General features: G+C 49.9%; 2 long non-coding RNA genes across 7 annotated transcripts in view; one reads left to right on the top strand and one right to left on the bottom strand.

Annotated features, from left to right (window-relative positions):
- Window positions 1-1,567: 1,567 nt before the first annotated feature.
- Window positions 1,568-23,202, top strand: part of LOC142365747 (uncharacterized) — a 109,841-nt gene continuing 88,206 nt past the window's right edge. For 4 of the 6 annotated variants that reach the window (XR_012766613.1, XR_012766612.1, XR_012766610.1 and 1 more), the window contains exons 1-2: window positions 1,575-2,757; window positions 4,516-4,563. This is a non-coding gene — a long non-coding RNA (uncharacterized LOC142365747). Of the gene's footprint in view, window positions 2,758-4,515; window positions 4,564-23,202 lie in introns of all 6 variants that reach the window. The other 2 variants (XR_012766609.1, XR_012766611.1) reach the window with 2 other exon arrangements.
- Window positions 1,985-8,360, bottom strand: LOC142365748 (uncharacterized). Its single transcript, XR_012766615.1, has 3 exons — window positions 5,661-8,360; window positions 4,901-5,229; window positions 1,985-2,187 (listed from the first exon to the last, which is right to left on the bottom strand). It is a non-coding gene; the product is annotated as an uncharacterized LOC142365748 (long non-coding RNA).

Genomic DNA, 23,202 nt, shown 5'->3' with positions numbered 1-23,202 from the left:
CACCCGGAGCACCGCCGACCACCGTCCTGCCTACTTTTTTTTTTAATTAATTTTTTAAATTTTTATTATTTTATATTATAAATTTTGAAATTTTTATAATTTTTATATTTTTTATTTATTCATACTTATTTTATTTCTATTTTTTACTTTTATATTTTTAAATTTGTTAATTTTTATTTTTCTATGTTTTTATTTTTATATTTTTAAAATTTTTTTATGTCTTTTTTTTATATTTTGCATTTTTACTTTTTTTTTTTTTCTTTTTTTTTTTTTTTTGAGCGGGATGTTATTTGCTACTTCTCCTCACCAGGCGACGAGCGGGAAACAGAAAACTACCCCTCGGGAGGAGGAGCGTTATAAGCAGGGGTTCGGCGCTTTTTCTCTTCCCCCTCGGAGGCGCCGCGGTTCCTAAAGATGCTCGGGCAACATTCGGCGAGGAAGGCGGGGAGGGATGGAGCGGAGCCGGGGGATTGAAACGAGGGGTCCTCTCCGTCAGGAGCCGGTCCTCCCTCCTTTCCTCCTGCCATTAGTCGCTTATCTCTCCATAAATCGCTTTCCCTGCTGTCGACGTTCCGGAGCATCTCCCTGGACCTGGAGAGAAGCGGCTGCGCCACTCACGCCACCTCTCTATCCAAGCATCTCGTCTAAACTTCAATTCCCGCTCCAAGGAGTGAAGACGCGGGTGTGTTTCTGGCCGGGAAGCGGTGCAGACCTTCACAAACCCTCCCAGCAGTTCGGTGTTGTTTTATATTCATATATTTTTTTCCCCCTCTTCTCGCTCATCCTGGATTCTCCTCGGTTCTCTCCGGGATTGCTTTGGGGTCCGCACGGGGCTGTTTTTGTCCGGCGGGTCCCCGGGGGCCGAGCCGAGAGGGGATGCCCGGGGGCTGCGGCCCGTCCCGCTGTCCCGCTGTCCCCGTTGCCACTGCGAAACCCGCGCCCGGGGGGGACACCCGTTTGGCAACACACATATAACATACACGTATACCTGCGCGGGTCAGCACGTATATATATATATAGATACTAAATTTTGAGAGTCGCCCCTCCCGCCGCCCGCCCCCAGCCCTCGCACACCCCCCCCACCCCCCGACACCTGCCCACGCGGGGCCGGGGGACGTGGTGTAAAGCCGCCCCGGGGAGGAGGGGCAGCACGGCATCCTCCACCCCCCCCCCCCCCCTCCCAGGGCAACGGGAGACACGTCCTGCCGCCCCCCGCTCTGCGTGCTGCCTCCCTCCATCCACCTTCTGTCCTTCCATCCCTATTCACCCCTTCTTCATCCTTCCTCCATCCCTATTCCACCCTCCTTCATCCCTCCTCCATCCCTCCTCTATCCTCTATACATCCTTCGTCCTCCATCCCTTCCTCTATCCGTCCATGCCTCCTCCATCCCTCCATCCCTTCTCTATCCCTCCCTTCATCCCTCCTCCATCCCTCCTCCATCCCTCCCTTCATCCCTCCTCCATCACTCTGTCCCTCCTCCATTCTTCCATCCTTCCTCCATCCCTCCTCCATCCTTCCATCCCTCTTCCATCCCTCCATCCCTCCCTCCCTCCCCGCACACCTCCTGCTCCGGCGCGCACCCAAACTTCACCCATCCCGCCCCCAGCCCCAACTCCCTCCCCCGGGGGGTCTGACAGGCACTTTCATGCCATTTCCAAACCCGGAGCCGGGGGAACAGGGGAGGGGGTGAAGAAGGACCGGGCAGCGCTTTCGGACACCCCTCTTCCAGCGACGAGAGGTCACGCTGCAAGTTTGCATGACAGTAGGAACGGGAAGAGTGGGAAGAGTCTTTTTTTTTTTTTTGTCGGTACCACGACTTCGTTCTTTGATTTTTTTTTTTTTTTTCCCCACCCTCCCCTGTTTTTGGCCGGCTGGTTGGTTTCGAGAAAAGTTGCACAGAATGGAATTGTCTGACAAAAAACACATGACCGAGAAGAAACTGTTCTTCAGAAGTTAGCTGGAGGAAAAAACACCTCATAAAACTCGACCTTCTGCCTCAATATTTTATTTTTTTTCCCCAAGTTTCCACAGAAATGAGCGCTTTCCTTCTTCGCTAGGAAAAGGTAGCCATCGCCCTTCTTCAGACTCGAAATTTCTGATTTGTTCCGTCTGTCGGGATGGGACTGTGAGAGGTTTTTTTGGTGCGAATTCATCATCTCCGGCAGCGCGCAGCGTACGAGCAGGAACTGAAAAAAAAGACCGTGGCAATGGATGAACAAAAGGGCTCAGTTCGTCAGCAACAAAAGCGCTGGGGAAACCGGTTGAGTTTCAGAGCACGTCCTCCTCGGCAGAGAGGGCTGGACTAGACCTTGGCCAACCCCCCCCAGCCCCCCCCCCCAAAAAAAAAAAAACCACAACACAACTTGCAGAGCCTCGCAGGCGACACTTCACTTTCTACTCCGGGGCGTAGGAAGCGATACGGAAAATGGAAAAGGGGGGAAGGGAAAAAAGGAAGAAAGAAAAAAAAAAAAAGCCAAACCCGAGCCAACTTTCTGCGTTTCTCTCACGGTTTCCTGGATGGAAGATTTCCAACTCTCAATTTAAGGGCGTTTCGCGCAAGAATTGGAGCTAAGCGGCACTTTTAAACTGGAATGGCGACGGGAAAAGACGCAAATTTCTGGAGAAGCGAAAGAGGGGCTTGCTCTGCTCCGAGGGGGCTTGGCCCCGGGATCTTTGTCTGCCAAGGGAGGCTTAGCTCATACCCCCCCACCCCCAGATCTGGGGTCGAAACCTTCCTCTGATGAAGACGAAGAGATGTAAGTACCGCCGGGTCTGAGCGCGTGAGGGCTGTGTGTGCGGGGGGGGGGGATTTGGCTGATCCCGAATTCCCCGCAGAATCGAGGGACCCGGGGCCGGCTCCATCACCTCCCGGAGATGGAGATGGGATGAACCAGGCAGGGTTTGTCAGGGTTGATGACTTGACACGGCGGGTTTTGTGCTCCTGACGCTAAACCTGTTGGTCGCGGGGCGCAGCTTGGTGCGGGAGCTGCTGATTACCCGGCGGGTCGGTGGCGAAAGGGGGGATGAGGCTTTTCAGGGAGCTTTTTTGGCAATGCCCGGGTGCCCTCCGAAGTCTTGCAGGGCTGAGGAGGAGATGCTCAACGGGGCTGGAGTGCGGGAACTAACTCCTGCGGCCTCTACGTATTCAAGCTTTAAAGGATCAAAAAAAATAAAGGAGAAAATAAAAAAAAAAAAAAAAGAGGAAAAAAAGGGGGATGAGGGGAGGAAAAAAAGCAAAAAAGAAAGAGAAAAATTAAAAAGGGAGAAGCCGAAAGGCGTTTCTTGCAGCTGGCCGGGGTGCCAGGGATTGCTCGCTGCAGTTATCCCGCCCGCTGCCTCCGCAGGCAGTGGGTCACTGGGAGCCAGCATCCATCACCTCCCGGCTCCCAGAGCACCCATCCCGCTCAAAACAAAAACAAACACCCCCCTCGCCCGGGGGGGTTGATAATCCCCTGATGCTCCGGCCCCTCGTCCCCTCCTGCTGCGCCGGGCCCGGCTCGGAGCCCACCCGGGGAGGGTCGGGGAGGGGGAGGCTGCGGGGGAGCCCGGGCAGGGCCGATGGAGCCCGGTCCCAGGTTGTCCCCGGAGAGGGGGAGTCGGTGCGGGGGTGCCCCGCCGCATCCCTCCATCCCTCGCACCAGAAAAAAAAATTTAAAAATCAACAAGCAGCATCCCTCCACAACCCTACCCGTGAAACGGGTGAAACAGCTTCACCCAGAAAGAGAAAAAATTTTCCCTTGAAAATTATTGTTATTATATTACTAATATATTAACAATTATATAAATTATTAATAATAATAGCATCCTGGGGTTTATCTAGCTGAGTCTGCTGTAGTCGATACAACACAACGAAAGCGGGCAGCTTACTCTGCCCGCATTCGCCCCGCGACCCTCGGTACGCCGGCCGAGGCAAACAGGGAGCGTGCGGTCCCGGTGATCCCGGTTTCAGGACACCGGCGGTCTGGGAGAGCTGGGAAAGCTGGCGGGGAAACGCCGGCTTAATGTGTTTTGCATGTTTTGGACTGAAGGCTAGGTGGAGCCTCCATCCTTTATTAAGCAGCTGGCAGCTTACAGCATGCAAATCCTCCGTCTGCCTCTGTGGTTTTCCTCACTCCCATTCAGCAGCCCCAGATAATATCCTTAAGCTTTTTTTATTTTTAAGCCTAGTTCTCCAGAAATAATGATGCACTTTGGTTCTTTTTTTTATTACAGTAATATATATAATTTCCTGTAAATATTGATTGCCACAATTAACCCTGTAGGTACCGGAGTCCGTGACTCCTATCTGTTTTCTGTCACGTTGGATCATCTGCAGGAAACGTGGTTAGTCATTTCCCCATTTAACCTAGAGCCAAGCCTTTCAGTGGTTGATTTAATAATCTCAAAAGTTAATGCACTCAGTGCCTTACGAACACACGCAGGTTTACCTGTTCACCTGTATTTCATGAACAAGCACCGAGCACTGGAAGTGTTTGAATTGTGACACTTTGCCCTTTTTTCTGGCTGTATTTCAGATTTAGACAACGCAGACAGGCCACAACGAGCGACAATCACAAGAAACGGTAATTCATTATTTTTTTTCTTTACTGAAAGCTGCATGGTACGATAAGCATTACCCACAGATATGAACACACGCTCTTTAACGTCACGCAGTGTTTCCACGTGTGATTACGGACTGTTTGCGGTTTTAATTCCTTCCCCCCTCCCCCACCTCCCCGAGACTCTGAATTCTCAGCTGCCTGCCTTTTCTCACTTCGTAATTTGGGCGTTAGATCTCGCTCCGCGCACCCGTACGTTCATCGTAAGCACAGTCGGCAGTCGCCTGTTAAATGAAATCGAGGTCACAAAAAGAAGTGAGGAGGCAGCTTCACTACACGGCGAGCCAGGCGAGTGGCTTACCTGGCTGGGAGGGAAGGGATGCTCTGCAGGGGAAGCTGGCCTGGGCTGCACCGGCGTGCTGTGGCTTACGTCCACGCGAATTCTGTCACAGTTCCACGCAAAGGGGGGATTCGTGTCGTGCTAGACCCTTCTCGTGCACCTCGCAGCGGGCTGAGGGGGGCTGCTGCGCGTCTCCCCGCGGAGGGCTGGGGATGCTGGCGCTAGGACGGGGCCCCGGCTGCAACAGTCGGAGAAATCAACAGTATTCCTCCCAAAAGTCAACGGAGATCGTTTGTCCTTAAGAAATCCACGCAGGATGTTTCTTCTTTACGTCACGGCCATCTGGAGACCTATAAAAAGATTAGAAAACAAGCATGGCAATCACATACTAATCTACCGGCCATTAGTGGGAATTTATTAGGGAGGCAGGAGGAAAAAGTCCATGCTTGGGTTCCCTGCCTTCCAGTCTGCAGGTCATTTCCACGGCAACTTAGGAATAAATAAGTTTTAGGCATCGGTTATGTGAACTGGAAGGAAGCAGGCGGTGTTAACAGCTGCCTTTGACAATTCGGGTGGTGTTTTTGGCAGTGATTTCAGAATCGCACGTTGCTGGCTTGAGCTTTCCGTGCGCTGGACGACCCTGCGGTCTTGGGAACGCGTTTTACCACCGCCGCGTAGGTTTTTGCGATATTCAGATCGAGCAGACACTTCTGAGCCAGGCTGGCCGGACACCCGCCGATTTGGAGGCCCTTCTGGATGTCTGGGAGTTAGGGAACGTAACTGGTAACACGGCTAACGAGCAGCTGGGTCGTCACCGTCACGCTGGCTCTTCGGAGTCACCGGAGGCCCCGGCGATCACTCAGCAGAGCGTGGCAGGCGCGCTGCAGCGGTTTCCCGGCCGGTGCGCAAGCGAGGTGATGGGGAGGACAGGGCTTGGTGCTCTGCAGGCATCTCTGGCACCTTCGAAGCGTACCCTTTTGCCGTCACGCGCCTGGCGTTTAGCTGTTCGGCCCGGCGACGCTTCCCACGCGTGTGTTGACGCGTGCGTGCGTGCCGGGGTGAATACGCGCTACACGCACGCGTGGCGACACGAGCACAGACGTACGCGCACAGACCGGCGAGGAGCGCTTGGGTTCTCGTGCCTCTGGCTGGAAGAATTTTAAGGCAGAAGCTCACCAGCCTGTCGCGGGCAACACAGCCAACGCTGCTGCCCCTAGCTACTGCCAGAAATAAAAACAACTGCAACATCTTTCCACCTGTCTGCCAGTTCAGAAAAGCTCGTTAGAATTTTACTTAATATCAGAGCGATCACGTGCCTCCGGGTGCATCAGATCCCCGATTCGGTCGTCCCTGGCTGGACGCGGTCCCGTGCTGCCTGCTGTGGGTGACCCTGCTTGGGCAGGGGGTTGGACTGGGTGACCCACAGAGGTCCCTTCTGACCCCTGCCATGCTGTGATTCTGGGATTCTGCTGCGCCCAAACAGCCTGAGAGGTAACGAAGCAGCTTGGTAATTAATAACGCAGCGTTGCAGGAGTTCTGACCGTTTCGTGCCAGGCTCCGTGCTCTCCACAACGAACACCAGCACGACCCGCTCTGACCCCTCTCAGGCGCAGAGCACCGGAGGCGAACCGCGCCGTCCCTCCGCACCGGGACACCCAACGCCCGCTTGAAAAGAGAAACGCTTGAGATCAGAGGCTGAGCGTGCGAAGGGGCAACGAGCGGCCTCGTTAGCCGAGCTCGGGGTCTGGCAGACGAGCAACGCGGCCGCCTTGCTTCTCGGCGGCCAGGCTTCGTCCCGGGCCTTGCCCAGCACACGATGCTACCTCCCCGTTCTCGCGCTTCTGTGACGTTCCCTCGCGACGAGGACGGGCTGGCTGGCACCGCTGCCCCCTCACAGCGCAGCCGCGCACGCCCGCGCGCTTCCACCCGCACACGCCCGGGCTGGCACGCGCGCCGCGCCGTCCCGCTACGTCCAGGCGAGCACGCGTACGCCGCACAGAGCGGCAGCGGCTTCGGCTTCACCCCACGCATTGAAACCCCCCCCCTCCCAAAACCAGCGAGGCGGGCAAACACATTTAAAAACACAAAACGTGCTTCAAGGCGGCGCGGCCGGCGACCGCGGCCGTACGGGAGCGCAGCGGGCGGCGCGGGGCGTCCCGTCTTGCGCCGCAGCGGAGCAGCCGCAGCGCGAGCCCGGAGCCGTCGCTCCTCCAGGAGTGCAGGGCAGTCTGTCTTCTCCCCGCGCCACGTTTTTTCGGTGTGGATCCCGCGTCGGCTGCAGCGCGCCCGCGCTGTCGAGGCGCATTTCTTAATCTCAGGGGTAAACGCGGTAGAGCTTGGAGAGAAGGTTCGTTGCGCCGCGTGTGCTCGAGAGACCTTTAACGTTTGCACTTCAGGCTTACAAAAATTCTATACAAATTATGCTGTTCAATAATTCAAAGTGTAATTTTTTTGGGGGGGGATGAGGGGGATGGGACTGCAAGGCTTAAATCCTAAACCTGTGCGTAGCGCACCCAAACAGCGTAGCAGGACTTGCCTTGCTCGGTTCCGGGAGTCACGCCAGCGTGCATTTCTTCGCCCTCGGTACGAGGTTAATAAAAATGAATGATAAATCAGCGTTCTTACCCAGGCATCTCGCCAGATGATGTAGAGGCTTGGATAAAAGCTGCTGCATCGCTCACCTGTGTCACATCCTAACGCAGAGAGACACGCGGGGGCTGGGAGCGATGGAGGGACGGAGGGACGGAGGGATGGAGGGACGGAGGGATGGAGTAACGGAGGAAGGGGGTGGGGAGAGGGTATAGATGCTATAAAATACGCTGAGCCTGCCGCTGGCGGCTTTCCCAGCCCACCTGCAGAGGAAAACGCCTTGTGCGACCGTCCTGGTGTGAACACCCGCGAACCACGACAGGCGCGAAACGCCACCGAAATATAAAAAAAAAAATAAAATAAAATAACTAAAAAAACCCAAGCCAAACACGAAAGCCCCCGCACAGCCACCACGCAGCAGAGCAGACCTGCGGCGTGATCCCCACCGACTCACCGCGTCGCGCGGGCCCCCGCGTAGGGCAGAGCCAGGCCCGGCTCCGAGCCGCGCCGAAGCACCGCGCATCCCCCCCCCGCCCCGTGCCCCCCACGACAGGAAACGCGGGCACAGGCGCTCTCGGGGGTCCCGGGGGGGTCCTCCCCATCCTCGGAGAGGGGCTTTCACCCGGCCCCGGGATGGCGGGGGCTGGGGGGGTCCGCGGTGCCGAGGAGGAAGGTAACGGCGGAGGCGATGCGGGCGGGTGGTCCAGCCGGCCGTGCTTGACGTTTCTCATGACGTCATCGCCGCCGGTGGGTCTCCCCGCGGTCTGGGCACCTCTGACCTGGCCGGGCTGGTCCGCGTTTCGGCGGTGGGAACCCTCCGGTGATGGCCCTTTTCTCCTTCCTGGGGGGGGAGGGGAGCAGCGAGCCGGGAAGATGCGTTGCGTCTTCTTCTTGCCCGGCTCCGGAGACCCGGGGAAGAGAGGGACCTCCCCCCCTCTCCCCCTCCCCCCCCCCAAAAAAAAAAACCCACACAGGCACGCGAGATATTTGCCACCGAGCTGCCACCATTTGGTAAAAAAGCTCTGCGCCGTGCGTGATCTGCAAGGATCGGGAGCCGCATCCTCGAACCGTCTCCTCGCTTTCTACCGAGATCGGATTTTTTCTTTTTAATTTTTTTTCTTTTTTTTTTTTCCTTTTTTTTCGTTCTTCTTCCCCCCCTCCCTTCTTCCTCCTTACACCGCGCTGGAAATCGCCGACGGCTTTTACGTCTTTACAGAGGCGAAAGAGCCTTCCTCGAGGACGGAGCGATTTACGATGCAAATCGAGGCCTGCCGGGGACGGACGCTGCTCCCCCCGGCGCAGCCGGTTTTGTTTTCTGGCGCTGCAGGCGAAACGCGAGCTGCCGCTGCCGGAAATCTCCGGCCGAGGGGAAAAGTTCGGAATAAACTTTCAAGGCAACGGATCTTCTCTTTTCGGATGTCCTTAGCTGCGGACACACGGACCGGGTCGCGGCTGCATCAAGGGATGGATATTTTGAAGCAGCGCTAAGTGCTCTTGGAGGAAACAACACGTTTTGTCAGAGAGAATTTGGATTCTAGCAAGGGGGGGGGGGGGAACGAACACTAAACCGCAAAAAAAATTAAAAACCAAAAACCCCCAAAATCTTTGAGGGAAGCGAGTTGTTATCTTTGGTTATCTAGCTGTATGAGTGTTTTGGTCTTCATAAAGCTAGATAACCGAAAGTAAAAACTCCTTCAAGATCATCGTACGGCGCGCCGGAGCGAAGGGCTGCTGCGAGGCAGGCAGCAAACCCCGAGCAAGGCCCGGAGCGCCCGCTGAACCCAGCGTTTGCGCAGCCGAAAGAGGAAATTAAAGGGCATACCTCTGCCGAAACCCGGGGCTGCCGGACGGACGGACGGCGCAGAGCGGACAGACGGGGTCGGCTCCAACGGCGGACAACGCGTGTGCGATAAGGAAATAAAGAGAAACCCAGACCAGCCGGCGTTTAACTGGGCTAAGAGGATATATACATACTTTTTTTTTTTTTTCTTTTTTCCCCGCTTAGAAAGCTATTTGGAAACGCTGAGTTTCATTCCGCAAAACGATTAATCGCAATGAAACGGCCTTAAAAATAAAGGTGGTGGTGGGTGATGATGAAGATGACGGTGGTGGTGATACAGCGTGGACTGAACTGAGGAAAAAAAACAAACCAAAAACAAAAACAAAAAACCCCACAACACAACAAACCAACCCAAAACCTGCCTCTGCTCATCCGAGACAGATCACCGGGGGTTTATTTCAAAGAATGCGAAAGCAGGCTTCCAGGGAAGGAAAAAAAAAAAGTTTACACCGAAGTGTAGGCAAGCTTAATAATTTATATCCACCGAGAACTCGGCGGAGCTGCACAAAGATGAGGAGAGGGGGAAAAAAAAAGAAAGAAAAAAAAAGCAGCGATGGCCGATTTTTATTCTTCTATTCAAAACGCGAGCACAGATGCTTCTCTGTTCCGAGAGGGTTTCCTTGAGGAAGCCACTGAAGCAGAAAGACGTGATGGAGACGAGATCGCCTCCCCCCCCCCACCCCCCGCCCTTGTCACCGCGTTAAAAAACCGCTCTCTGTGCCTCGCCCGGCGCTGGAAATGAAAGTGACATTTACCCCAAAAACCCACGTGCGCGCCTCCCCTCCTTTTTGTTTAGGGATGATCAGATCTATCCGGGAAACAGCTCCGGCATCCCCGAACCGAAATAATTAGGACGTATACAGAGCTGACAAAAATCGGGGGGGGGGTAGGGGGTAGGGGGGGTTGTCTGTCTTGCCTAATTGATTCCGTTAAACGGCGCGCGGGAGATGTGAACGGCTGGGTGCTCCCGTTCCCACGCTCGGGGCACGGCAGACCCCGACAGACCGGCGCGGCGGGGACCGGGGGGGGCTGCTGGGGGGGCTGCGGAGAGGGGAGGGGGCGGGGGACCCCGCCGCCGTCGCTCCTCTCCCTCGTCCCCCCCCCCCCCCCCCCCGAGCATCTCCCACCCGCGGGAGACGGGTCCGGGAGATGGTTTGGGGGGGAGCGGGAGTCGCTCGCCCCCCCCCCCCCCCCCCCCGTGTTTTTAACGCGCTCGATTTGGGGTGCCACCCGTCTTCGTCGCGGCCCCCCCCCGGCGAAACCGAGCGGGATGAGCCGCGCAGGGCGAAGCTTCCCCCGGACTTGACCTTCGAGCATCCTCCCGCAATCACGGCAGGTCACTGAAATAAAGCTCAGGGACAAGTGGGGGGCGGGGGGGGAGGGGCCCAGAGACCTCCCCTCCCCCCCTTTTAATTTATGTTTTTAATTATTTAAAAAAAAAAAACCTTCGCAGTGGCACTGCCGCTATAAAACATCTTCTCGGGGGCTCGGAGCGGGAATATTTTTGCCTCCGGGAGGGGAAGGGGAAGGGGAAGGGGAAGGGGAAGGGGAAGGGGAAGGGGAAGGGGAAGGGGAAGGGGAAGGGGAAGGGGAAGGGGAAGGGGAAGGGGAAGGGGAAGGGGAAGGGGAAGGGTCCCGGTAGCAGCGTCCGCGCCGCCGATTTAAAACGACCCATTCGGCCGCCCCAAAAAAAACTTTCCCCCGCCCTCCCCGTCTGCAGGAAAAAACAACATCAGGGCAGCCCGGGTCGAGAGGGTCCCGCTGCCGGCCGGGACCCCGCCCGGGCTGTTGTTTTGAGGAAAATCCCCGTTTTGGCTGGGCTGCACGTGCCCAAGCCTCACGGCTGCCGCCCTGGTTTATTTACACTCGAAGCCGCCGTTTTGTGCCCCAAAACCTGTCCACGGCGGAGCGCCCGCACGCCGCTGGCTCGCTGCCTGCCCGGGGGTGCCATTTACCTACGGCCATCGCCTACCGCAATTAACATTTGCATGACAAAGTACGAGGTTTCCTTCCCCGAAGAGCTCCAATTAAGGCAATCAGCTGTTTTCTGGGGAGCCCACTGTTTACTTAGGCGCTCAGTGGGGTCAGTTTACTTCAGCTGTTGCTCGCGCCTTGCTCCTTGGTGTAGATTTCTGCAGAGAAACGGCCGAGAAGAAAAATCAGCTCTGCAACCGCGCGTTGGCCGTTGCCACGTTAAATTGTGTTGTATCTTACTGATCTGACGTGACCACCCACCAAAAAAACAAGCCTGGCTATCATTACTATTACTATCGTTACCTCTCTGCTGCTTTAGGAGCAAAGCACCCCGTTTCTCCAAGCCCCCCTTCTGTCCCACACGTCCAACTTGGGCAAAGGGAGCGTGTGGAAACGCAGCGGCTTGGCCCTCCAAGTTTTACGCTTTAAGGGGCTCACGCAGCGAGCAACACTTCCTGGGATTATCTGTCTGCTAGGTGCCTTAAAACCTGAGGAAAATAAGAAAAATAATCAAACCATAAGCAGGAAAAGAAAATAAATAAAACAAGGGTGCGAGTATCAGTGGGGCAGGTCTTTGCAGGCCAGTTCTAGTGCTGGGAGAGACCAGATCAAGTTTACTTAGCATACCAGCGCATTGTCAGGCAGCCGGAGCGAAGGTGCGGGTTGCGTGAGCGCGCATCTTAACTAGCAGGGACCCGGGCTGGCTCTTTGTGAGCGGGGAGCAGCAGATTGCTGTGCAAGGCCAATGTTAAAAAGGCAGCTGAATTTAACACCATCTGGAAGAAAAGACCCCTTCACGACTTTCTCACACCGTCAGACAAAACTAGTGCCTCTTGTTCTGGGCCCTTGTCTATGCGGCCATACAATACCGAGTCATTATACTTTTGCTGAGAGAAAATTTGAGAACACAATATGGGTAACCAGTGAATGACCAAGTTTCATTGTGCCCGCTTAAGTCGATTGAAATCTACGTCTAGGGCCATGAATGGCAGCATTGTTTTCCTCACCGGGGCTGTACTAAATGTCAGCACAGTGTAAAGAAAAACTTGAAGTCTGCAAATAACTTACCAGATCTCAATTATAATATTTTCCCACACTAGAACTAATATCATTGCTAGGGTCTACAATGCACAAAATACAAAAAGAAGCGCAGGGGGGGAGAATGAGTTCATTTACAAGTTATTTCAGCCAGACAAACATTTTAATTTTCTTATGGGAACCGGGGTTCAGCTTGTACAGCTGGCTAAGAGTTTTGTGAGAAGTTCGAGTTACCAAACTGCTCCTTCTGGCATTAAGAAAGCAAACTGCACCAACAGGCTTGTATTCGGCAACTATCGCAGCCCTCCAGCCTGGGGCTGGCAAAACATTAGTAAGGGCCCTCCACAGTACGTGGGTCGCTTCTTCTGAGTCTAGGGGAAGAATTCTTCTTGAATGTTTAGCAGAAAGCAGGCTGAAACTGCTAAGCAAAGCAGCTGGGAATGTGTTCCTCCAGGCGCTGGAGGAAATCCATCAGGGCGTCTCGGTGTAGACCGAGGTACCAGAAGGAGTGTTTCCAGTTCACTCAGTTTCCACTACTACTACTCTTTTCTTTCTTTCACCTCTCTTGATGACAGTCTCTGTCATGAGTGCTGTCCAGTTCAGTCCTCCGTTAGGCATTCACACACGGTGCAGACGAAGAAACAGCTCGAAGAAACCGCAGGGAGCTTGCTATGCGCGCTTCATTGGAATGCCCGTGCTTTCAATCGAAGCCACCGTGCTTCTGCCCGTGTTTCACCAAGCTCAGCGCAGTTCTCAGCACAAAAACCGCAGCAAACTGGGTAAAAACCCAGTAACTGAGCTCGCGCTGAGCAATGCACCCCTTCAGCCGCTCCACCGGGCGTTTCGGGGATGCTGGTGCATGGCGCGGGCGAAGGTGGTAGCGATGGAGAAACGGCCTCTTCTCACGCAACCATCTGTGAGCGAGGGGCAGTGGCAGTGGCGGGGGCTCCCTGGGCTCAGTGTGGGATGGGCAGGCCCTTACACACCGTCTGTGGAGGCAGAAAGAGAAGCCAGGCCTCGGCCAGCCCCGTGTCCGCCAGACAAAACTCGGCAGCTGGAGGGAAGCTGCCTTCACCTCCCCAGAAAGGGCTGCTCACACCAACTGGTGTACTCAACAGCGCATCTCCCCCTTCCCCAAAGTCCCCATTGACACTTACTGGCATAGGGTGGATTCATTATTTCTGTTTCAATTAAAACAGACGTTGTGAAATATTTCACCCCGCAAAGAAGCCAAGGGCGCGCTGTGTGTTAGGGCATATCCCGCTCTTCCCGCTTCCAGTCCCTACCGCTCTGTGATTCTGTGTGACTCTGTGAATTAAAAGCTGTCCCCTGGTTCCTGTCGGCTGCCTCCAGAAGGGAGGTGGTGGGTGCGCAGCTGTCCCACAGACACACAATGAAAAAAGTCCTTTTAGATTTTTAAAACGTCCACCACTTGCGTGGATTGCTCGCCCTGGGGTGAGTACGTTAATTACCCCCTTACCTCCTCCATTATTTTAATTTAGAAGAAAGAAAAAGTCAGGATTCTGACAATTAAATTTCCGAACTAAATGGCAAGCACATGAGCTAAAAATCAATGCATTTTTTATGGGCCTTTCTGAGAGGGAGAGGGAGAGGAGACAGGAGGCCTTTTGGCTTTGCCAGTGTCCGTCGACAGGAACCTGTTCTGCTCTCCCCGATGATCTCACCTGTGTGTAACCACAAACACGTACGTGCGTACGTGTGCCTGTACCTTCACAGTGTGCGGAGACAACCTGCCAGGGTCGGAGTCTGACGCGGACGAGCTGGCACCGCTGGCTTCGCAGGGCGCAGGAGCGAGCCTCACGCCAGGCTACGACCTGTAGACTTTAGACATAATGCAGGGGAAAGGCAACCGGGAGCCCACCCTGTGCCTTCAGTGCTAAAAAAATCCAACTTCCTCCCCAGCCCCACGCAACTACGGCTACGAACGAGCCAAACCGCGCAGCGCCCGTCCTCCAAAGCGCTGCTCAGGCTGGGCTCACAGCCGCCCGCTCCTGCGCGACGGTGGCAGAGCGGGTCGGCAAACCGCCCCGCCGGGCCGCACGCCCTGCTGCACGCCCCTCCACTGCCCCCCCATCCGAACCCCCGCCGGGCCGGGCCTGGGCCCCCGCCGGGCCTGGGCCTGGGCCGGGCCGGGCCGGGATGGGCCTGGGCCCGCCCGCGGCCTCGCATCCTCCCAGCGACCACGGCCCCCGCCAAGATGGCGGCCGCCGCCGCGGGGGCCGCCGGGAGAGAGGCTGTTGGGCGGCCGCCCGCCGGGCCACGCCCCCTCTCGGCGGCGGCGGCGCTGATTGGTGTTTCCCGGGAGACCGGGATGCGGCGTGATGCGGCCTCCGCGCCGGTACCCGGCCTGTGCCCCCCCCCCCGATAAAGGCGGATGTTAATTGCTGTTAGCGGTGATGGCTAATTAGCGCTGCCCTGCCGCACGAGGAGCCGCCTCCCCACGCTCGGGTTCCCGGTGCCGGGTAATTAAGCCTTTATTACTGCTGAGCCGCTCGTCCGGCGGGGGAGGCTCCGGAAGTAAAACCAAAAAAAACATAAAAAAGAGGGGGGAGAGAAAAAAAAAAAATCCGGGTCTGAAAGCAGTTACTAAAGGCGGTTAATGGCATCATGCATGGACGTTTAAACTTGTTGTGAGTTGCAGGGAGGATTAGGGGGAAATGAAGCCGCGCGGGGCTAATGATACCGTCTGGGCTCCCGCGCGCCGTCAGATGGGAGCTCGACTGCCCACCATGGCGACCACCCCGCGCCCCTCACCAGGCATCGTGCGCTGCTGGGGGCCGCTCTGCCTGGGCCGCGGAAAAGAGCTTTGGAGAGCCCTGCCACCACCTTGTAGCCTGGGCTTTTTGTTTCCTCCCCCCTCTATGCTGGACCGTTGTTTGTGCTAACTTCTTTCCTGGCAAGGTGGGACAGCACCCCATCGGAAGCGGTCGTCTCCATGTTGGTGCTGTGAGGACGGGCCCATTTTCGGACCCTGTTATGAGTCTGATTGTCTCGCTTACAAGCACAGATGCTCCTGGCACCTTGCAACTAAAGGAGTGATGTTTTGGAAAGAACTCTTTGGTACGGAGGCCTGGAACAGATTGCCCAGAGGGACTGTGGAGTCTCCTTCTCTGGAGATATTCAAGACCCGCCTGGACAAGGTCCTGTGCAGCCTGCTGTGGGTGACCCTGCTTCGGCAGGGGGTTGGACTGGGTGACCCACAGAGGTGCCTTCCAACCCCCAACATTCTGTGATTCTGTACCCCAGCCATTTTGGATGCTGTTCGCTTTTACGTCTGTAACCACTTGCCTTTGACATTTTTGTGCCTGCACTACACCGTGAGGACGTGTTTCGGAAGTGGTTTGTACTGGAAAGGCAAATGAACACTTATCTGATGTAGGAACAATCAAGGCATGCATAGAGTTCAGGGTGAAACTGACCTTGTTCCTCCAGGTGCAGGTTCTTCATTGCCATCTTTTTCAGTTCCTGCAGCTCTTACTGAAATCTGCGGCAAGAAATGTTGGAAAGCAGTAGTGAACAGGCATCCCTCCTCCTGAGAACCGATGGTTTAAATATCTGCTCTGAAGTGCAGTGTGTGATAAGAACACAGGTGTTCTTCATTTGCTTAATGATTTGTAGACTATTGTGCCTTCGATGGTGCCAAAAGCCGTGTGGCATGTGAGTAAGGTTGCAGCAGTGAGCAGGATCAGCAGACCCACGTGATAAAAAAAGTAAGGAAACTGCTAATGCACAGGAGATGGTGATAAGGAACCACCATCTGCTTAGCCTTTTGACCTCCAGTTTGTACATCAGTTCTGAGAAAGTAGAAGCTGGATGAAAATGAACTTCATAAATAAATGACCACGGGAAGCAGCCAGTAATTTGTCTAAGAAGAGTTTGTTGGGAAAGACTAATGCCCTGTGCTTTGGGTCAAAGCTTGGTCAGTTTATCTTTGGACTCCAACAGAACCTGTATGGTCTGAGTGGGATGGTTTTAATTCCAGAACAAACTCTGTGCCAAAGAAAAGGGGCATATAACTGTTTTCTCAATTTCTGACTGTTTTCAAGAGATGTCTTTTCAAGTAAGTTACACTTATTCTGTTAATAATGTCAGTTCTGTGAAAGGGACAGTAACACAAAAAATACTCCGCTCTTATTGTCGTGTAGAATATTATCTTTAGGAAACAAGAGTTTGGGGTGTTATAAAATAATATCATTATCATGAGAATAATGGTAATAGTGTAATGTAATTGGAATCTAGCACACAATAACCTTGCATGAGAAAGCTGGAACAGAACACCTGCGCAGTGAGGATGGGATCAGACATAGCGACTTCTTCTCACCTGTCTAAATCAGCAGCAGTTGCGGTACATCAGAAAATGCAAAATTAGCACTCTTTTGTATAAAGTAGAAATTATTGTCTTTAGCTGTTGTCTGTCACAGACAGCAACTGCTGTTGTAGCATCTCAGAACTTGCTGTAGGTGCACAGGAAAGTATAACCTGGTGGCAGTATGGGCTGGAATGGAGCCAGAGCTAATCCCTCACTTATTTTCCTATATTAAAAAAATTGCTTCCAAACAGACCGTTAAAACCTCCTTCTCTATGGTTGTAGTTGTTGGAAGTATACATTACATAGGTAATCAGCTGAGTACCGAGGATTTTATGAGGTACCAACATTTTACCAGTGGGCATAAATACCTTGTTGGGAAATAAGTGAATATTAATTTTATGTCTTCCTCTAAATTACCATCATTCTCAAAAGGCATTAATTGGGTTACATAAGACAGCTATGTAAGTCTTCTTTCTACTTTAGAAGCACATACATGAACAAAATTAGCATGTACAAACTTAGGTGTGTGCACGTGTCTGTGTGTGTAAGTTTAGAATAGAATCAAAGAATCATTAATGTTGGAACAGAGCTGTAAGATCATCAAGTGCAGCTGTCACCCCAACACATCCATGCCTGCTAATTTGGTTCTGGTATGAATCCGGAAAACCTGTGATCTGTATCTCCATGCACATCGTCATGAAGTCAGTTCACTACACCATAGGCTCTGTCTCTTTTGCCACAAAAAGGCTTCGTGGGCTGAGGGGAGGCCCATAGTATGACAGAGCTGCCAGGAGTGAGTGACCTCTGTCACCAGTCCGTCTGCACCGACAGGACAGAAAAATTCCATTCCTTCCCTGCGTTGTCCTTTACCACCGACGACCAACGGGATCACCTAAAACAACTGCACAAAACCAAGTAACCGTTTAGTGGCAATGTAATAAAACCAACGTTTTCTCTTGTAGTTGAAGTAGAGAGAGTCCAGGATTTTGCTGGAAATGATACTTAAATTTTCTTCCATTCTAGTAGGAACAATACTTTATTTCCTATAGGATGGTCTAATTCCTACTCTGTGTTTAAAATTCATCTTTTTTGTAAAACTGGAAAGAGAAAGCAATGTTAAGCTTTCATCATTTAAAAATGATTCATCAAATATAGCTATGTTAGGTATTACAAAATATTGCATGTCACTACATGATGAAGTTCATCTAATGCCCAGAGTCATTATGTACGTTCCTGGGTAAGTCTCCAGTCCACTGGATTTTGAAGTGTGATTATGTAAATTTTTCACTGATAAATAAATTACTATAATTGTAGTTGAAATACCACTCAAATTCTTAAGACCATTGCATCTAAATAATATATTATGCATTACTTAATTATTTATCAAGACTAATTCAAAATAACTGTAGGGCAAAGCATACATTTATTTTTAAATAGTACTTTTTTTCTGCACCAGGTACAAAGATGTTCCAGATATCAAAAAGAAAAAAAGAGAGAACAAAGTTTCTGTCATTATATGCAAGGTTTTTTTTGGGTTAGCAGTATTACAGCAGGGACGCCACTCTTACTGCAGTCGTGCTATCAGTTCAAACATATGTTGGCCAATATGTATGATTTCTATTAGCAGGAAGACAAGAAGGGAACAGTTAATGTGGGTGGAAGGTGAGTGTGTGTAAGAAAAAAGAGAAGAACAGCATTTTTAACTTGCACTGAGGAACAGCGAGGACCTGGCAAGATTATGGTGGCTGTAGATTTAGCAGGGAGTGTTACAGACAGATCAAGCATTGCAAAATTAAAATCATGGGCTGCGTGGGTTTCCAGCCCAGCGTTCAACGCTAAATGTGGAAAGTCGCAGTGAACTGCCTGGTGGTTATTATCAGCACTGGGCTGCTTTCAGGGCAACCATTTAGCTGCACTTGCCATGGAACTTCATTTTCAACCGCCTGCAAATTCTAATTCTAGACTGAGTTCTAATCATCATGCAGAAATCATCATCGGCATCATAAGTTCTCAGTGTACACACAATAGTTTTTCTTTTCCCTTTTCTGAACAGACCTTTATCTGGCTGCTAATGAAATACAGGAAACTGATTGCTGAAAACCTGCAAGGGCATATTTACTGTACCATATATAGAAAGCCCCATTTGGTGCATTAGCATTTAGCCATTTTATGCAAATTTTGTGAGAGAATGACTCATGTGTATGATTTAATATGCATCAGTGATAACTCGTAACATCCTTATAAGGAGGAAGAAATTAAAAATTCATTAGAAAACTAGGCTGGTGTCGCTACATGGTTAAAGCGTTATTAAAGCATATTTCAGTGTTTTGCTTACACTAGTGTTCTCATCATGGTGCCACCATTTCACGACAAAGAGCATAGAGGAGAAAACACTCAACTTAAAATGTCTGCTGGCACACGTCGCTGGATTTGTATGTCACTAAACAATGAACGAGCATAGCCTTGAATACCAACTATTTAATTAGCACTTTTGCCAGCCATGCATAGAAAATAGCTCATTTACATGCATCATGCTTAGTGATTATTCCCATAAAAAGCTACTCATTTTTTGTGTAATGTATATAGCATTCCAGTATGCCAACGCAAGAAAATCAAAACATATGTTATCATTTCAAAAACCTTGAAATTCAGAAATTTAATTAAAATGTGTAAAGTCCTTATATTTCTCTTGGAGCTATATTTTAATTATTTAATTTAACCATAAGTGCGCCATAAAAGGCTAGACAAAACTAATAATTAAGAACTTCAAAGGGCAACGGAAACCCGCTAACAGTCCCCAGTTTAATTAAAGGCTATTATTACAAACCTCTTGAACTTAGAGTTAGGTTTAATGGCAAGTGGTGACTTGTAAATGCTGCATTTGAAAGATACCACTCCTATTCTAAACACTGTTGGTAGATGACGCTGAAATATGTAAATTCCCCCAGTGAAATACTCTATTCCCAACATAAATGGGATGCATTCGTGAGATTAAATATTTCTGTCACTTTGAAAGTATACAATTTTGAAGCATATTTCTCAGAAATATTCATTAGTTTTGTTCATGCCTCTCAGCATCTGCAAAACAAATAGAATATCACTGAAGGAAAAAAGCTGTGCCAGTTAACGTAGATGAAAGTCAGTCATTTGAGCACATTTTGCTAATGACGTACGGTATGCAGACATATTCCCTTGCTGTACATACAATAAAAGTAAGATGTTATATTTAACACAAATGCTTAATTTCCTAATTTAGTTTAAAACATTATTCCACCCTCACCTTAGAAAAAATAAATCTCAGTGTATTTAATTAGCGTTTTCACAAGCAGCATATATTGAAGTATCTGTAGGAATGTAGGCCAAAATGCCTGTCAAATCAAAATATATTGTACAAACTACTAGTCATGTATTGAGCCCAATCCTGTAAGCTCCCTGTTTTCCAGGTGCTTGTTACCTACCTACGGTGCCTCTTAAATGAAGCAGCTGCTACAAATAAGAGCTGCTAAATCAGAGGCTTTAGGTGGGGCCTATCACGCATAAAATTACCATTCCTCATTAGTGGATACAGTCTTCTGTATTTCAAGTTTTATACTGGATTTCAGCCTGTTCCTTCTATGTTTTCACCCCTGTGGTTTCGCTCCCTCAGGTGAAGCCCAGTCCTGCTGTTAACCAGCCATCAGTTACAGGGAGTGTTAAAGACCACGGGATATTTGAACTCTCAGGTGTAATATGATGAGTTCACCTATAAAAGAACAGAGGAATATGCAATTTTAATGTTCTAATAATTCCAGAAATGCACATTTTTTCCTCTCAAATGCTTAAATATTTGCACACACTTCAGTGATTTTAAGGAAGTTTATTACCTAGTTCTATGAATGCTGAATTTATAATCTGAATGTGCTAATTTACTAACATTTTGGAGAGTGCAAATGAAATAGCTCAAGTTACTGTGTCTAGAGATGCTATAAACACTTGTGGGAAAAGTGAAAGAATAAGACTAATCATGACAAGTTAGCAATACTCTCTGGAAATCAGAACATAAGATTTAACATGCAAAAAAAAAGGTAATGAATAAGTGGGAGGAAAAAAAAATCTGAAACTCAAATAAACATTCAGTGGAAACAGATACTAAGCAATAGGAGCAGACCTAAGAGAGAAAGTGGGCAACAAAGTTTTTACAAGTTTAAAATATAACCTTAAACCCCCCCCAGAAAACAGCACTGCATTTTATGCCATATATTTAAAAGCTTTGTGTTGGGAACCCATAATCTCCACACGGCAGTATTAGACTACCTAGAATACAGCATGCCATTAAAAAAAAAAATCCAAAAATTGTAATGAGTCAAACTGATGAGACTCAGAGAAAAAGCGGGGGAAATCGTTAAAGTGACAGAATGGAGGGATTGATTCAGGAGGAAAGCTTCAGAGAAGTGACTGAGCTAACTGCTAATCAAAAGCAAACGTGCGTGGGTGCTTGGATAGGGAGTCACCCCAGCTACCGAAGGCTTGCATGGTGTCAGCTGGTCATTCTTTACGTGCGTCTGGAGTTTTCTCTAACATTGACCAAAACCTGGCCAATATAACCCAAAGCAGAATGCAATATTACAGCAGTGCTGACATGATGGTCTGCATACCTAGGAAAGGTAAATGAGAAGAAATTGAGCACAGGAGCTTGCTGCCTGAGTATCTGTAAGAATTCCCATCAAGGAGGTCAGTCGTGGGATAGATTCAGAGGAAATAATGGTGACTCCGTTGCTGGAGTCATTTAAACGTGGAGCGGAGAATGCTCCAGAGAACCCATTGCAGGTTGCAATCCTGTGTACATGAGAGGATTGACTAGATCAGCTCTTGGATCTTTGTTCATCTCTAAATATTTTTTTTTATGATTATACAGTCATTTGATTCCAGGTGAATCTTTTGCCTAGAATTAAATCTGCAAATAAAAGGTTTTCTAAAGACAGATCTGGATAGCTCATTTGCACGCTTATTTTGAGAAGCACACGCGATAGACACCTATTGTGATAGCGTTTGCTGTCCAGCTACCATCATGGGAGTAACTGGAATGAAAACATTGCCTTGAAATATAAATTTAAAAATCAGAAATGAAAATGGTTGGTTCAAGATGCACAGCCTTATGCTGAAGATCCCAAAGGTACAATTATATTAGATATAGGCACATTCCTTCCATTTATTTGGCATAGATAGAGAAGTACTACCTTTGCCTTTTTCACTGTTTCCTGTAAGACAGAATCTGAACTATTCTTTTCTGTGAACAGGTGAAGTACAAATATATCTCATCACACATCACTATATTACAGTCTATAGCAACATATAAAGTGTTTATAAATACAATGGTTAAAACCATATGTTTTTTTAATGTCCATGGCCTACAGGATTTGCATTTTCCTTTAAAGACCCTCGCATCTTTCCACTGAAGTCAACGAGTGACGCTTGTGCTTGCGCAACACCAAGATCTCTTTATGAATATCTCTAGGAAGTTAAAATGATTGAGTCTCATACAATTTAGAGATTATTGTCTCTGAACAGACACTGGCAGAATACCAGACCAAGTTAATTGTAGAGGCACCTATCCTGATTTCATCTCTAAGTTTCAGTTTGAACACAGCGTGAGCGTTCAGCCACCTTGTTCAATGCGAAGAATATAGTTCAGCCTGCCAAATTCAAGCACTTTTACAGTATGTAAAGAGCTAATTTGATGTCCCTGAGCTGTTTTGGGCGCCTTATTGGCATGTAGCCCTGCTGTGAACAGTTTATAGTCATACATACATATGTATACAGAAATATGTATTTATATGTAAACTGAATATATTCTATATTATAGAGATAAACCAGAGAGATTTTACCCCAGTGTAGAATTTCTCAGTGTCTTTGTTTGCTAAATTAGAGAGAAAAAATATGAACTTTCAAAAGATACTAAAAATAGCAAAAATAAAAAACATGAAAGAAAAGGAAAAAAATATAAACTGTCAGCTCTGATTATTTTTTAAACTTTTTTTCCCTGACAATTTCCAGTAATGACTAGGCATGAGAAAGTCAGTGGATAGCCTCTTGCTGATACGAAGAGTGTTCAATAGTATCATTTAGCATTCAATCAACGTGGAGAGCAAAATGCAGAAGAAATTGTTTGGGTCATTATTTTATTAATATTCTAATTTTTAAGTTTATAAAAGAAGGACAATTAGAGAAAAAAAAAAAAAAAAAGAAAAATAAGACTTCCAAAAACAAAACCATGAAAAACCTTTGGAGAACCTTTGGAAAGAATTTTTCATTTAATTGGAAGCTGTTGAGGGGAGTTTGTTTGTTTTTAAAATCTCCATTTTCCGAGTTACAGAAAGGGGAGGTTCAGGAGCGCGTGTGGTGAGAGGTATCAGCTATGAGCTGGGTGAAGCTGAAATCTCAGCGGCGCAGAGCAGGAGGAATGTGGCTTTTTCGTTTAAGGGTCTGGATAGGCACCGTGCAGACCTGGGTCTAGTCCTGGTTCCAGGGGCTATGTCCCTGTTTTCTCGCAGGATCTTGTTTGCTCTCGCACTG

This window comes from Opisthocomus hoazin, chromosome Z (assembly GCF_030867145.1).
Source record: "Opisthocomus hoazin isolate bOpiHoa1 chromosome Z, bOpiHoa1.hap1, whole genome shotgun sequence".
Classification (NCBI taxonomy): domain Eukaryota; kingdom Metazoa; phylum Chordata; class Aves; order Opisthocomiformes; family Opisthocomidae; genus Opisthocomus; species Opisthocomus hoazin.
The sequence above is the reverse complement of the archived record's forward strand: the minus strand, read 5'-3'. Positions and strand labels throughout refer to the sequence as shown.